The sequence below is a fragment of the Pan troglodytes genome, chromosome 17 (genome assembly GCF_028858775.2).
Source record: "Pan troglodytes isolate AG18354 chromosome 17, NHGRI_mPanTro3-v2.0_pri, whole genome shotgun sequence".
In the NCBI taxonomy this organism is placed as follows: Eukaryota; Metazoa; Chordata; class Mammalia; order Primates; family Hominidae; genus Pan; species Pan troglodytes.
In genome coordinates, this window is record NC_072415.2 from 23,964,004 (window position 1) to 23,980,914 (window position 16,911).

The 16,911-nt window shown below is 43.9% G+C and overlaps 1 long non-coding RNA gene across 2 annotated transcripts; it reads left to right on the forward strand.

Moving 5' to 3' along the window:
* Nucleotides 1-586: 586 nt before the first annotated feature.
* On the forward strand, nucleotides 587-7,969 carry LOC107969439 (uncharacterized). 2 transcript variants are annotated; one of them, XR_010152025.1, is made up of 4 exons: nucleotides 587-2,023; nucleotides 4,460-4,577; nucleotides 5,209-5,308; nucleotides 5,848-7,969. It is a non-coding gene; the product is annotated as an uncharacterized LOC107969439 (long non-coding RNA). The 2 variants fall into 2 exon arrangements; XR_010152024.1 differs by having other exon boundaries at nucleotides 1,501-2,414.
* Nucleotides 7,970-16,911: the final 8,942 nt, after the last annotated feature.

Genomic DNA, 16,911 nt, shown 5'->3' on the forward strand with positions numbered 1-16,911 from the left:
GACTTGGGGACGGGGTCAGTCATATAAAGGCTGTGCCCAGCGCTTTTGGAAGCAGTAAGTCCAGCCCTAGGCTAAGGTGAGAGCGTCTGTTGGGACACTGTGGCTGGACCCACGTGGCAGGTGCGAGGCAGGGTCACTGCGGATGGGAGAGAAGGCGTAGAGGCCTCAGGCCTTGTGGGGTGTCACCTAGAGATGCCCCAGGAGGGCTGGGGGGCCGGGGTGTTTCCAGTGAAGCCAGTTGGCATCCTGGCCGCTCTCTCCGAGTGGAAGGCAGAGGGAAATAATTGTATTCACGCAGGGTCGATCGGGCGGAGGCCGTCAAGCTAGCTGGAAGGGGCTGTGCTGTCAACGAGCGAGCGCAGGTGGCCTGGTGTAGACCCCGGGAGGCTGGGCGGGGACGCTGGGCGGGGACCTGGTTGAGGACCTGGGCGGGGACACTGGGTGGAAACCCTGGGTGGGCACTCTGGGCGGGGACTCTTCAGGGCTCTCCCTCTGGGTAGTCTGGCCCTGACTTCTGAGTCACGGGAATGCGGGCGGGAGGTCACGGGCGGTGGGAGGAAGCCCAGGTCCCAGGTTTGTGATCTTCAGATGAGGGCAGCTCTGAGAACGGTGGGGGCCCGGCTGTGGCCCCGGGTTGGGAGACGCCCCAGCCGTTCAGTGTGGAGTTGGGGACGAGCGGGCTCTCTTCTTGGATTTGAGGATGTCAGGCACCTCTTTCATTTTCTTGCTTCAGAGAGTATGCCTAGACCCAACAGATGGAAATTCCTGGAAGGCCGATTTCCTGGAAGGCCGATTTAGACTTCATGGGTGCATAGGTGTATGCAGACAGCTGCAATACAGTCTTCTGCTGCTAATCTCTCAGCAATTATAAATGGTTTTTAGTTTTAGCAACCTGAAAAGCAAGTCTATGTGAAGCTCCCGAAAACTTTAATGTTTACGTGTGAAATACTGAAAATCCGCTTCTGCCTTTCAACTCAAAATTCTTTCACAAAGAATTCTTTGTTTTGAATCTGTTTGATAAGTAAATATCGCTTAAGTACCAGTTTCATTTATGGTTTCATTAGTGCTTTTCCCTAAATAACACTATGATTTTAACACTTTGCCATCTACAGTAAATTTACTTGCCTAATGCAGCTACCAAATACATTTACATATACACATATATATGTGTATATGTATATTAAAAGTCATTAAAAAGCAGAATGACTAAAAAAAAAAGTTAGAAATTGTAAATACATACAGATTATATAGCGTTGGATTACAGCTGACAAACCTTAAAACATCACACATTGTAAAGAGGTCCTTCTGGGCATGACAAGTACACAGCTCTTGCCACATGACACCGGCCACCTTGCAGTCCTGGTACAACCACACCCAAGCTTCCTCTCCTCTGATCAGCGAGGCAGATTCATTGATATGTTGGGGCTTCAGGGACATGTCAGACTGTTATACACTTTCCCAGAGCTTCCTCCCGTTTGTTCTGCTTATCTTGTCTTGACCAGTAACAGTTTGCCAACTGACACCAGACCATAGACTACAGTTTGAATAGCACTGTCATAGACTCAAGATTGGCAACTGTCCAGAATGTAAACCTATGCCAAGCACCAAATGCTTGCCTGGCAGTAGATGAAGGGATATGCCCATTCTTGCTCTGGTCTGGCTTATCCCAGCTGATTGCTTGAGTCTTCTTTAAAAGCTCCACCTCATCACACAGATGTGGAAGCTGAGGCTCAGAGGCCTGGAGTGACCTGCTGGTGGGGATGCAGCTGGATCCAGAGGAAGAGTTAGATCCAGGTCCTCTGAACCCCAGCCAAGAGCCCAAATGCACAGCCACCCAGCCCAGCCCATGCCTCTCTGAGGTTGATTTGGGGCTGTCCTTGTGTGTTTCAGTCAAAGAGGGCTACAGAGTCTAGTCAGAGGCTAACATTGCACTCGAGTTTTGTACCTCTCAGAAAATGGCGTCCTTCTGGGGATCAGCCTTGCCAAAGTGGATGCCATTGCACTATAGCTGGTAAACAGCAAGGTACGTGCTTAATATTCAAAACGTTTTTCTTCCCGGGGTCAGTAGCAGAGTAGTTGGGAAACGTTGAACATACCTAGCACCACCTCCAATTATCGGCTCTAATGGAGTGGAAAAAGGTATAATCAATATTAATGAGCTGATAACAAAACACCTTTTAATTACTTTGACAGTACCAATGCAGCATTCTTCCCCTGCTATTGTCTTGGCAGCTCAGACCCTGACTGGGTCACACTTCCAAGTTTCTCTCTTAGGTAGAACGGGCTGTCCAGGGTTAATGTCGATGAACTCTTTCAATAATTCAATCGGATGTCAGCAAAGGCAGAAAGTGGGACATAGAGAACTAGATGTATGTGACCTCGCCATGGGACTCCAGGCTCCTGGGTGGAAAGAAGTATGTTTCTTTTTACTTGTTTAATACAGTGCCTGGCAAGATGGTCATTAAATCTATGAGGTCTCTTGACACCAGAGATTTTCTTTTTTTCTAAAACAGAAATTGTATTTCCCCTTTTGAGTGTGACAGACTGATCTGTAAGACCTGCCCTTCATCTAATAGCATCTGGGGTTTTTATTGTTATAGTTGCTTACAAGACCTCTTGAGAAAAATCCTTTGCAAATGAAAATCCCCTTCTTTCACCCTTACCTTTTCAAGAAACACAGGGGAGAATGATCTGCCTTGAGATGTGGCAGCCTAATCATGGGGGCTCTGCACTCAGACAGAGCTAAGTCTCTTTTCTTAGTTATTTTTCTTTATTTTTAAAGTTTATAAACTTTTCTTCAGGAAATATATACAAAATAATAACAGAAAGGAAATCAATCTATATGGCGGTTACCTTTCTGGAAACAGTAAGAACATGAACAGAACATGATAGCACCAGACATAAGACATTCATGAAGGAGATAATATATCTAGTTCAGTGATTCTCAACCAAGGGATGTTTTGTACCATCCCAGGGGACATTTGTTTGGAAACATTTTTGATTGTCACAATGGATGTGTGTGTGTGAGAGATACTACTGGCTTCTAGTGGGTGGTGGCCAGAGATATTGCTAAATATCCCACCATGCACAGAACAGTCCCAACCACAAAGAATTGTCCAAAATGTCCATCGTGTCAAGTTGAGAAACCATGATTTATTTGTGTCTTTAAGTTCTCTTCTAAGGTAAAATTGCTGTGGGTTTCTGTATATAGTCAGTCCCTGATGTTTTACCCATTGGGGTTTAGCTGTTCTATATATAAATATTGACTAAAATCAATAAAATTAATAAAATTTTCTGATTTCCTATTTAAAGTATACTGTACAATTTTAAAAAGTAGGCTGGATGCAGTGGCTCATGCCTGTAATCCCAGCACTTTGGGAGGCCGAGGAGGGCGGATCATGAGGTCGGGAGATCGAGACCATCCTGGCTAACACGGTGAAACCCTGTCTCTACTAAAAATACAAAAAATCAGCCAGGTATGGTGGCGGGTGCCTGTAGTCCCAGCTACTTGGGAGGCTGAGGCAGGAGAATGGTGTGAACCCAGGAGGCGGAGCTTGCAGTGAGCTGAGATGGTACCACTGTACTCCAGCCTGGGCGACACAGCAAGACTCCGTCTCAAAAGAAAAAAGAAAAAAAAAGTAAAAGAATTCCCAAGTTGAACGGGCAAGATTTCTCCCACCTTAACCGTGTTTAGAGAAGCCAGTTAAGTCCTGCAATCTTCAGGGCAACCCTTTGCTAAAGCAAGACTGCTTAGAGCAACAAAAATATTTTTTAAGGCATCAGTACGTCTGAGAAGTGAGTACAGTCTGAACATACACGGAACGTTCTTGTCGTTAAGTCTTTAGGGTAGTGGCCTAGCTTTCATGCTGGACTTGATGTTAGTCTTACGTATTTCATCCTCACGTCAGCCCCTCAGACACAGCAGAAACTCCCACCAACTTCAGGTCTCCTGAAAAGCTTTTCCAGTAATGCCAAAGTCTGAGGCTCTGTCTCTTTCAAAAATTATTTTACTTTATCCACAAACCAATGTGGACATCCTTCCTGGAAGCTTGTTTTCAGTACACTGAGGTCACATTCACTTGTTGAGTTGGGTGTCCATCTCCTCTGCATGTGGATTTTACTGACTTCTTATAATTGTCCTTGGTAGAAATCAGTGATAGTTTATTCAGAACTGGGGATGAGCTCAGCATAGCTGACACAGGCTGAAAATAATTCCTATAGTTAAGAGAGCTGAGGAATTTCCCCAGTCCATGCTCGGAGAGTTAGTTTGCTGAATTGGTGGTTTTCTGAAAGCCTCTGCTCTTCTGGCACGTCTGTCATCATAAGACAATATTTCTGCCTGTGGTACATATACCTCTGTGGGATCCTTAGGTGAGAGAGGAGTGGCATATGATGGAGGGTTCTGAGAGCATCAGTATGTCTGCCTCTGCTGATTGGCTTTTACCATTTTTATTTTGAGGAGGTGTTAATCACTGAAGGGAGGTAGAATGTTTTTCCCCACCAGAGGAGGCAGCGACCACGTCTCCTCTATGGAGGCATTCAAGAGCCGTCCAGCTGAAGCAGCATCACTGTCTGAGGTAAATACCTGGGGTTCACCATCTTGCACCAAGAAGATTAAAGACATGGACACATGTGAGTGGGTTAAGGAGCGGAAATTTTAATAGGCTGAAGAAAGGAGAGAGGAGAGCAGCTTTCTCTCTCTTTCTAGAGAGAGGCGTCCAAAAGGGAAAAAGCCGGCCTGAGGTGGACCACAGCAGACTTGATAGGCAGGCTTGAGGAGGCGGCGTCTGATTTACACAGGGCCCACAGATTGGTCTGATCAGGTGTGACATTTACATAGTGCTTGGGGAAGGCTGGTCGTCCCACCCTAATCTTATTATACAAATGGGCTTTCTACTTGGCCAGTACCATCTTGTCTGCTCCTTACTATACACGCGGGTGGCAAAGACAGGAGAAGATGGAGCCACCATTTTGAACGTGTCTATTCCCAGGTAACCTTTCTCTATTGGCACAACCACCAGCATTAGCCTATGCAAGCTTCCAGCTTGCTTGTCTATGCCTGCAGCTTGATTTTACAGGTTGCTCTTTGTTAGAAAAGAAAATGATTTGGGGCATTCCTTTTAATGCTTTTCATTAAAAGGAAAACCTTACCAAGGACTTCCTTATTCTATCTGCCTAAATAATTTATTTTTAACTCCTCTATCACAGCTTGGAAGGCACAATCCACATAGGTCTGCATGGTCCACCGAGCTACATACCCACGGGGCCAGCGGGAGGTGGGCAGCTGCTGGGCTCTCTTCTGAAGCAGGTGAGTATGGAGTCCCGTGTTTGTTTGCAAAGAAACAGACTGCAGACATTGCTGCAGTCATGGTCTCGGCAACGTCATCCCTGATCTAGTGGAAGGCCAAGGTCTCTTTCTAGCAACTACATAAGTAGAGATGGAGGAGAACACAAAACAGGAAGACAATTTTTCCTTTTTCTCTCATTTTGGGCCTCTTTTAATTATGAATGCTGACCTTTGTCAGGGAATCATTTTTAAGAAACCTTTCCTTCGTGGGAAGGAAAGTTGTGCACGTGGTTTAACCCAACCTGATTTCTTGACCCAAGTTACTGGGCGAGTTTTCTACAGAGCCTGCATTGAATGCTGAGCCACACGGGAAGGAGAAGATTGTGCTTTCGCTCTACTTATTGTAATGGGAGCATTATTTTCTGATGGTTGTAAGACATTTGTCAAGCGATACAACCTACCCAATTAGGAGACTATCTGAAGAATCATAGCAATATTCAAAAGCTCCTCTCTAGTCTCCAAATGTAATGTAAACTTTTTTTTCTTTTCTTTTTTTACAGACAGGATCTCACTCTGTTGCCGAGGCTGGATCACAGCTCCCTGCAACCTTGAACTCTCCCTCAAGCAATCCTCCCCACTCTGCCTTCCAAAGCACTAGCATTGTAGGCCTAAGCCACCACTCCCATCCACTGTAGTGTAAACTGTCTCCTTCAATGTTTCCAATAGTTGCGGAGCAGATCAGATAAGGGTTCTTCCTGTCTGTTGCTTCAAGTTTCATTCTCTCTTTAAATGATATAAGGTTGGCTTCCATGGTTCCTTCTTAAAGAATGTTGAAGGTGTGTCTTCAGATTCATTTAGTGTTCATGGAACCCCAGGGAAAGCTGATGTAAAAACCTCTTTTTTCTCCCATATGTCTCAAAAAGTTGTATTTTCTGGGTCCAAGGGATCTGCAAGCCTCCTAAAGGCATTTCCATTGTCACTACCATCAGGTGTGAACTGTAATCTGGCACGTGTAGTTCCAAGAACTGTCATAATAGATGCTGAAGAAACATTGTGAAGTTAACTCGCTGTTACCAACTGTGAAGTCATTAGCTAGAGGAATCTTGGGCGGTCTGAAATCTGAGATACTGTGGAAAGAACAGAAAGATCCTGTATCTTTCCTATAATTGTTCTACTGGAAGTTGTCATTTTACACAGGAGACATTCTGTTTTATTTATTTTCTTTTGAGCCAGGGTCTCACTCTGTCGCCCAGGCTGGAGTGCGGTGTTGTTACCACAGGTCACTGGTGCCTCCACTGCCTGAGGACTGCTCAAGCAATCCTCCTACCTCAGTCCCCTGAGGAGCCGGGGCCACAGGCCTGCACCACCACGCCTGGCTAATTATTTTTATTTGTAGAGACGAAGTCTATCTTGCCTAGGCTGATCTCGAACTGCTGGGCTCAAGTAATCCTCCTGCCGTGGCTTCTCAAAGTGCTTGGGATTACACATGTAAGCTACCCATGCCCGGCCTCACAGGAGACATTTTTGATGTCCCTCTTGACAGTCTACAAAAGTCTACAAATCTTTTTTTTTTTTTTTTTTTTTGAGACAGGGTCTTGCTCTGTCACCCAGTCTGGAATGCAGTGGTGCCATCATAGCTCACTACAGCCTGAGCTGTACTGAGCTTGAGGGATCTTCCCGTCTCAGCCTCCTAAGTAGCTGGGACTACAGGTACTTGCCACCAGGCCCAGATAATTTATTTAAAAACTTTTTTTGTAGAGACAGGGTCTCACTATGTTGCCCAGGCTGGTCTCAAACTCCTGGCCTCAAACAATCCTCTACCTCAACCCCCCTAAGTGCTGGCATTACAGGCATCAGCTGCCATTCCTGGCTACAAATCTTAATGTTTTCCCCATGGCTTCTTTTTCTGGTGTTCTTTTCTCAGGTAATGGAAGTGGGCAGAGAATGATCCTTTCCCTAGGCTCCAGTGTGTAAGAATTAAAGAAAGAGGAAAGAAATACAATGGCTTGATGGTCAAGGACAGGTTTATTTTAAAGAAAACAAACCCGAGAGTGGCTTCTGGCTGAGTTAGATCAGAGGCATGCTCTCTTACAGACTAAGAGTTTTTAAGGATTCAGGGTGGGAGAGTTTATCAGAGGCTTGGACTGCTTCTGTGTCTCTTTAGGTGTGCTTATCTGGGAGGGAGTTGTGTGTCTGTTTCCATACATCTTCCTGCAGCTGCAGGCATACCCCCAAGTCTGCTTTTAGCTTCCCTATCTTAGTGCACCTGAAGGGAAAGAATGTGCTTATTAAGGCCCACTGTTATACTGGGGCCCAATGTATGAGGATGAAGTTTGGCAATTACCCAAGAGACTTTCCCCCCACCTCCCTCTGTGCCTGAGCTGTCTCATCTATGTTTTACTGTCTGCTCTTTCTGTCTGCTTGTTGTTAGAAGAGAAGTGATTTTCTTGAAATGCATGAGGCTGGAAAGGGAGCTGGCACTTAAAGTGGCGGTGTTTGTCCGAGAGGATGGTGCTCCTGCTCTGTCACAGTGGGCATGGGGATTCAGGCCACTGCCACCGAATTTCAAGAGCCCAAGCACAGAGCCCAGAACTAAATTGTGAGGGTTTAAAAAAAAAAAAAAAAAAAGCTTTATTGAAGTATAATTGACATACAATAAACTTGAATATTTAAAGTGTACAATTTATGAGTTTGGGCATCTGTATATACCCCTGCAACCATCACCACACTGAAGATAAGGAATATACCCATTACCCCTGAAAATTTTCCCATGCCCTTTGCAGCCCCTCCCTTCCACCCCTCAAACACTTAATGCGCTTTTTCCCGAAAGGCAAGAAGAAAGCTTCCCTACACATTTATCAAGGCTGTTATAATCCTGACTCCCAAACAAGGTAAGGAAATTGTTAGACACTTACAGAACACTTTCAACTATTGTATTCAGATGTTAAAATCCTCAGTAAAATTCCCATAACAGTTAATTGAACAAACCAATTATGCAAAAACATACAATCAACTATAATTGCACCCTATAGACTCCCCTTTTTATTCTCTAATGTGTTATATTCCACTAAATCTTTCTTCATCTTGCCAGTTTTTCTTCTAATTTCCCTGCAGCTATAATTTTGGCTGATGCTATAGTTTGAATATTTGACCCTCCAAACCTGATGTTGAAATTTAGTCCCCAGTGTTGGAGGTGGGGCCTGGTGGAAGGTGTTTGGGTCATGGGGGTGGATCACTCATGAACGGCTTGGTGCTGTTCTCATGGCAATGAGTGAGTTCTCACATAATCAGTTCCCTCCAGAGCTGGTTATTAAAGAGAGCCTGGCATCTCCCCTCTGTCTCTCTTGCTTCCTGTCTCATCATGTAATGTCTGCACACACTGGCTCCCCTTCTGCCATGAGTGGAAACTCCTGGAAGCCCTCACCAGAAGTAGATGCTGTTGCCAGCAGAACCACGAGTCAAATAAACCTATTTTTATAAATTACCCAGCCTCAGGTATTCCTTTAAAGCAACACATATGGACTAAGACAGTGATGTTCTCAATTCACCCTGACATTGCATGCAGGCCGGCTGTTTCCTCTTAAGTTCCCGGAGTGGGAATGTGTTCCGGACAAAGGATGCTAGTGAGTGGCAGTCCCCTACATTTCAGAAGGAGCAGAACAATGAAAGAAGGAAGTTGTATTCAATTACAATTTCTTTAGGCCTTTCTAAAGTTTGTCAACCCCTTGAATAAGTCCACAGAAGTACCACAAGTGGGCCAGGAGTAACTTCATTTTGTGTCAAAGACAAAGACTTCTTGGACCTGGAGAATAGGGTCCAACAAATAGGCCTTCTACAATAAGGCATTCATTTCCCATTTGGTCTGTCCATGCAGCTGTCTCTAACAATATTCATGCTATTTAGGAGTGATACATGATTAGATGTTGAACATTCATCAACAGATATTTATCAATTGTAACCTTTCACCTGGACTGGATGTTGAGGTGAAAATGGAGAGAGTGCTTTATTAAAATTGCAAGGATCAAGAGGCATATGTGTTTTTAACCTTAAAACACTACAAAATGAAGGGCTAACTTGTACAGTGGGATGGAGTGAATGATATGGGCATCTGTTAAGATGCCATCTGTAACCAGGATCTGCAGAATGTGTGCTGGCAGCCTTTGTGGTAGAGCAGCCCAGTTCACAAAGTGCTGTCACTGTGGGGATGAGACTGTGGGGATGGGTGGGTGGTGAAGGCATGGCAGATCTAACCTCTTGACTGAAGCAGAGGGACCCTGCTGTGCAGCAATGGGAGAGGAAAAAGGACAAAGTAGGTTGGGCCTGATCATGGAGAGCCCAGGGGAATTACCCCATGCCCATTTCCAGTCGGCCCCTGCTCCAAGCGACCCACTTTTCTAATGTCTATCTCCATAGATTAGTTTCTCCTGCTGTTGAATTTCATGTAAGTGGAATCATGCATTGTTAAAGAAAAATTATTCATGACACTCATTAAAGATGATAAGGCAGATTTTAACATGGGGGACCTCCATAATGGGGTTTTGCAGTAGGGAAGAAAGGTTTGGCTCCACTCTGAACACAACAAGGACAACTGGGGGTTTCTAGCCGAGGAGCAGGGTGGGGCTCAGTGGATGGAAAATTACTAAGAGGAAACATCAAAGCTAGGGAGGTTTTTGTTAGAGGAGCTCAACAGCATCTTTGCTCAAGGCAGGCCAGGATGGGAAGATATGAAGCGTGGGGGGTGTGGAATTTGATCAGATAAGAATGGTGGGGGATTTTCGATAAACTGACCCAACAAGATTGTAACTCACCTAAATGAACCAAGGACAGTCTAAAGTTTACGCTTTGAGGGCTTAGAGGGCCTCACTGGAGTTAGGTCAAAGAAAACCTTTGTCAGTATGGACTCATGTTTGACTTTTTGCATGCAACATGTTTTTGAAATTCATATTGTTGCATGTGCTCTAAATTCATTTTATTTTATTGTTGAGTATACTCCATTATATGAATTAACCAAGTGTACTTAACCCTTTTCCAAGTTTTGTCTGTTATGAATAAAACTTCAGTGGACATTCTTGCACAAGTATTTGTGTGGATGTGTTTTAATTTCTCTTGGGTAATATCTTAGGAGTTGATTTCTAGGTTATAGGGTAGGTACATGGTTATGTTTATACTATATTGCCAGTTTTCCAAAGTAGTTCTGCTACTTTATACTCCCAACCGCAATGTATGAGAATGCCAGTTGTTGTATGTCCTTGCCAACACTTGGTATTATGTCTCTTTTTAATGTTGAGTATGGTTTTTTTTTTTTTTTTTTGGAGACCGAGTCTCACTCTGTCACCCAGGCTGGAGTGCAGTAGTGCAATCTCGGCTCACTGCAACCTCTGCCTCCTAGATTGAAGTGATTCTCCTGCCTCGGCTTCCCAAGTAGCTGGGACTACAGGCACCCACCACCACGCCTGGCTAATTTTTTGTGTTTTTAGTAGAGACGAGGTTTCACCATGTTAGCCAAGATGGTCTTGATCTCCTGACCTTGTGATGCACCTGCCTCAGCCTCCCAAAGTGCTGGGATTACAGGCATGAGCCACCGTGCCCAGCCAATGTTGAGTATTCTTGTGGTTGCATAGTGCTATCACCTGGTGGTTTAATTTGCATTTCTCTGATGACTGATGATGTTGAGTATCTTTTTATGCATGTTGTCTATTTCTATACTTTTGTGAAGTGTTCAAGTCTTTTGTCCATTAAAAAATTATCTTTTTAAAATCAGTAATTTGTTAGAGTTCTTTACATATTCTGTGAATTATACACACACACACAAACACACACATTCTTCACCTAATCTATAGCTTTCCTTTAACAGTTTATTGACTGAGCAAAAATATTAAATTGTATGGATCCAATTTATCAATGATTTCCTTCTATGGCTAAGGTTTTTGTGGTCCTATTGTAGTGACACAGAACTGTGTGGTAGAGAAGCCTGTTTCCAATGTCTAAGGAAATGGAGCTCAGGACTATAGCAAAGCTCACTGCTATGCAGTGATAGAAATGTTATGCAAATGCAGAGCAACTACCGAAAATGAGCTGTATGTGTTATATAACATAAAAGGTCATAAATAAGATGTCATTGCCTGTAAGACTATGCAAGTGATTGTTAGTTGGCAAAATTCAGATAAATTTTTCAAGGGTGTCCCCTCCCATGTATCCCTTTCCAACTTCTTTCTGGTCAGAGAAGGTGTAATTTACTGCTGGGAAGAAGAGAGAAATGTGTCTAATAGAGCCTCCAGCTTCCCTGGAGCTCCTGATTCTTTTCCATCTGCTGTGTGCTTTGCTGTCAAACAACATTTTGTAGATGTCTTTGGAACTGAGATCATGCCAGCAGGGTTCCAAGCTGATCTAGTGGAAGAGATTGCAACCCAGCTCAGGGCCAGAACCTTCCAGGATGGCCAGAAGGGGACAGCAGGCATTTCCTAGTCAAGAACATAGGAGTAGATAACCTCTAAATATGCCCTTGAAGCCATCAATTAACTAGGAATGACAGCTTTCTTAGCTATGGAACAGAAAAAATACCAGTAACAGGGCAGGAAATATTACCATAGGATGACAATTGCCATTACTCTTCCAAACCTAGCATTTGGATCCGCCAAGAAAGAGAAAGGATAGAGATAGTGCATGGAGTGCATGGGCTTAGTTATCATTCAGGGCCATTCTCTGCCAAAGTCAGGAGCTATATCCAGGGAAGTAAATTAACCCTATGGGATGAAGCTGTTTGTGTGGGGTTTGTGAACAAAAGTCGTTTGAAAAGGAATTTGGAGGAAAGAGGCTTATTCCAGTGAACAGTTTGCAAACCTGGGAGATACAGCCTTAAAGGAAGGTACATTCCAGAGTACAAAGGGAGGGCTCTGGTTTTATAGTGACAGTGCCTGCCCAGGTGCCCAATCATGTTCATTTATGCAAATAAAAGATTCAAACTTGCCTAGTTGTGATTGGTCAATACAGCTGAGCTCTGGTTGATTGGTTGATACAGCTGAGATCTTCTTGGCTGGTTCAGGTGAGCGCAGCATGTGGCAAAGTACAGCAGAAGTGCGGGTGGTCTGGGGACTCAGGGTGACCTCTAGTCAACTGCAGATGGCTGCGTGGCTCTATTCAAAATGTAGGCCCAGCTGGCCATCTGGGTGCCTCTTGAAGGAGTGGCTCTTTAGGGTTCACCTTTGTTTACAGGTGTCAGAAACGAAGAGACTCAAAAAGAGACTGCCTGCCCTTACTCACCTTGACTGAGCGCTGACGAAGACCACGGGGCCCTCTGCGCTGCAAGGGCGGAGGTGGCCCAGAAGCCCGCAGTGCCCACGTGCAGGACCCAGGGTAGGGGGTGAGGCCGGACGATGGCACCCGCCCCGCTGGTTCCCAGCCACACAGGGAGGCAAAGCAAAGGCAGCCCGCGGGCGGACGGAGCTGCAGGGGCCGAGCGTCGGCAAGCCCAGGACGGCGTGGCGCAGGGTTGCGGGCGCCCGACCTCCAGAGTGGCCCGCGGATGCAAGACAAAGCTTTAAAGCCTCGGGCAGCACAGCCACCCACTAGTCCCCAGGTATGAGGACGGTCTGAAGAACCTCTCTCTCCTCTGCCGGCTGAAGAGTTCCAAGACGAGTAAGGCAACAGCAAGGACGACACAACCACACACCACCACAACCACACGCCACCACCACCACACACTACCACAACCACACCACACACCTCCACAACCACACACCACCACCCCCACACTGCCACAACCACACACAACCACACACCACCACCACACAAAACCACACACAACCACACATAACCACAACCACACACCACAACCACACAACACCACAACACACAACCACAACCTCCCTCTGAGCAGCTCAGGCTGCTTTAACCAACCAATTTGGAATCCAATCAAAATCCTCTGCTGCCGTCTAGCGACGAATACCGGGAAAGCAGAATATATATAAGAAAGCTGTTTAAGAGGCAAAAAGTGATCGTCTAAAGGTTTGAAAGTGCAAGCCAGAAGAACCTGGTCATCCTGTGTTCATGACAGTGCCTTGAACTGGGTCACCCCGCACTTGCTAAGGGGCTGGTGTGGGATGTGACAAGAAGAAAGTCGTCAAGGGGACTCCAAGATTTCTGACTTGAGAAACTGAAAAAGCCACTGTTAACTGAGATTTTTTTTTAATGTGGGTGGAACGGATTTGGGCATAAAGATTTAAAAATCCAGTTTGAAACGTGCTAAATTGGAATGTTTAAAAGAGAATACTTGCTAAACTGAGCAATAATTATGCTGTCCCCAGGTTAGCAAGTGTCCCCTTTTAGGTCAAAGGATACAAAGTAGCAAGTATGTAGGAGGAACAAATCAAAAGATCTAATGAACAACATCGGGACTGTAGTTTCTATAGTGTGTTGTGTTAAGGATTTTTGCAAAATCAGTAGATCATAGCTGCTCTTGCCACAAGGCGGAAAAACGGAAAAATGGAAAAACGGGTAACTATGTGAGATGATGGATATATTAATCTGTTGTACTCTAGTAACCATTTCACTAGATAGATAATATCATGTTGAACACCTTAAATATACACCACTAGATTTATTTTTTAAAATAAAAGTGAAACATGGCTTGAAAACCAAAAAAATTAGCTGTACTATAATTTGATATGTTAAACATTGTCATGCAGTTATTTGATGTAACTACGCCCATAATTCCCAGGATAAAAATATTGGAGTCCTATTAAGATTACTTGGACATTAAGTAATTGGATTGGTCAAGAGGTGAAAGGGATATTACTGTCCCATAGAAAAAGTCAAATGCTGGTTCTCATATGTATATCACTTTGCATATTTGTATATTACGTGGATTGAACCTACGTCACATGGTGGAAGGACTGCATAAAAGGTTAACATAATCTTTTCTCTATCTCTGTGAAAATCTGACTGCAGGCTGTCTACCTCCTTTCCCCTGGGAACCTGGTGACATGAAATGTTTGCTTGAGAGCATTGCTTTTAGGAAAAGAATGGCCGATCTTAGGATGTATCTTTTCAAACTATGGTCTTTGTAACATTTCTGTCCTGAAACAGAAAAGACTTCTCCTCAACTGGTTGGGTAGCGCAATGTATTGACATAGAGTTCTGGTTCTAGCTCTGGTAGGCACAGAAAGACCACCGAGATTAACTCCCCAGACTCATCCCTCTGTAAACTGCTGAGGACAACAACTGTGCTTGGCCCTGCCTTACTCCCGGAAGTGCACTTTGAAATCTCTGCATGACATCACAGTGTGTTCAAAAGATGAACAAGTGACTGCTATTTGGTGTTGTGACCAAGGAAACTCTCCAGACTTCTAAATTCATATTCTTCTTCAAATAGAGGTGGCTAAGAATAGCATCCCGGGATTCTTTATCATTTATGAATCCTTTTGCTTACAACCGTTGGCAAAATGGCGTGGGGTGACGTTAACTTGTCAAATTAATGTAGAGGGATGCTAACTGTTTATGCGCAGCATATTTTGTGCTTATCATCTGCATCACTAAATCATACTTCATGAATGATTTCATTACTGAGTCAAGAGTTGTAGGGTTAGAAATACTGTAACTGATCATGTAATTGACAACAGAATAACTGTGGATTACTTGTTAGAACTCGATCAGGTTGGTAACCATTTGCAAAATAGCTGTTGTTGAAACCGAACTGTTACTGTTCGAAAACAAAAAGTTGCAGCATTGAAAGATTTATGGAAGTAGAAAATAGCTTCCACAACCCTGTTAGGCAATAGATTTTTAGATTGGAGAATTGGCGGACTATTACTGATGGGTATGGTAGTACCGATTTTGGTACTTATACATGCAGATTGTTATGTGATTGGATTGGTGCCCTGGGGTGGTGGAGTCTACACTGTAGCACAGGCTTGCACATGCACAGTGATAAAAATGTTACGAGATGGCAGAGCAAAGCTCAGAATGAATTATCATTAGGTACAAGTTCATAAACACATTGTAAGAGTACACATATGGTAAAATCTTTCAAAATCATACCCCCACCAATTCTCCTCACTGCTTACCCCCGTCTGTAGGTATTGAGAGAAAGTATGATTTATGGTGGCAGAGATAAATGAAATATCCAAGGGCCCTGCATTGCCCCAACTCCTGATTCTCTTCCATCTGTTTGTATGTGTTGTTGTCAAAGAAATAATATTTTGAAGAGAACTTTGGAATTGAGAAGATGTCTTGCAACGTTGTCTGAGGAATATCACTTACTTCAAAGACATAAAGATAACCTCCTCAGTCTTCTTCTGGAAGACTATACTTTTAGCTTTCACATTAAAGCCTGTGATCTAACTTGCATATTTTGTACTTTTGTGAAATAGAAGTCCAGGTTCATCATGGTTTTTTTTTTTCCCAAAGGGATGTCCCGGTGTATTAGTCAGAGTACTCCAGAGAGAACCAATCATATATATGGGAAGGGATTTATTCAGGGGAATTGGCTCCCAAAATCAACGAGAGGTGGAAAATTCCCACCATAGGGGAATCTGCAAGCTGAAGACCAGAGAAACCCATAGCTTGGCTCATTCTGGAAGCAGCCCCAAGTCTGAGATCTAAAGTGTGAGAGCCCCTCAGGAGTCTTGTGGTGCAAGTCACAGAGTCCAAACCTGAAGAACCTGGAGTCTGATAGGGCAGAAGGAAAAAAGGCATCTGTCTCTGGAAGGGAGAGAGAGAACAGAGAGGAGACAGCAGAGAATTCCCCTTTCTTCCACCTGTTTGTCCCAGCCAAACCTCCAGCCCATTGAATTGTGCCCACCCATATTGAGGGTGGGGCTTCTCTCAGTTCACTGACTCACAGGCGAGTCTCCTCTAGAAACAGCCTAACAGAAATACCCAGAGACAGTGCATCACCAGGCATCTAGGCATTCCTCAGTCCAGTCAACTTGACACCTAAAGTTAATCATCACACCCAGGAATCACAGCACTGTATTTTAAAGAGAATTTCCATTCACCACTGAATTGCATGGCAGTTTGTGAAAAATCAACTATGTATGTACGTGTCTATTTCTTAACTCTAGTCTGTTCCAGTGATCCTTCTGCTTATCCTTACACCAGTATCACACTGTACTGATAACTGTAGCTTTGTAATAAGTCTGGAAACAAGTAATATAAGTCCTTCAAATTTATTGTACTTTCTCAAGACTCTTTGATTATTCTAAGTCCTTTGAATTTCCATACGCATTTTAAAATCAGCTTCTCAATTTCTACAACAAAAAAAGACTCCTGGAATTCTGATTTGGATTTCGTTGTGTCTACAGGTCCATTTGGGGGAGAATGCATGCCTTAACAACATTGAATATTGCAATACAGGAACGTGGACTATCCTTCTATTTACTGAGTTCATATTTAATTTCCCTTGGCAATGTTTGTAGTTTTCAGTAATTAGGCCCTGCTTATCTTGCTCTAAATTTATTTTTCTATATTTTATATTTATTGATGCTATTGTAAGTGGTATTGCTTTTATAATTTTCTTTCCCAGCCGTCTTTATAGCTAATACATGGAACTCAATTGATTTTTGTGATTGACCTTGTGTCCTGTGAAGTTGCTAAATGTACTTATTACTTCTAGTAATTGTAACTAT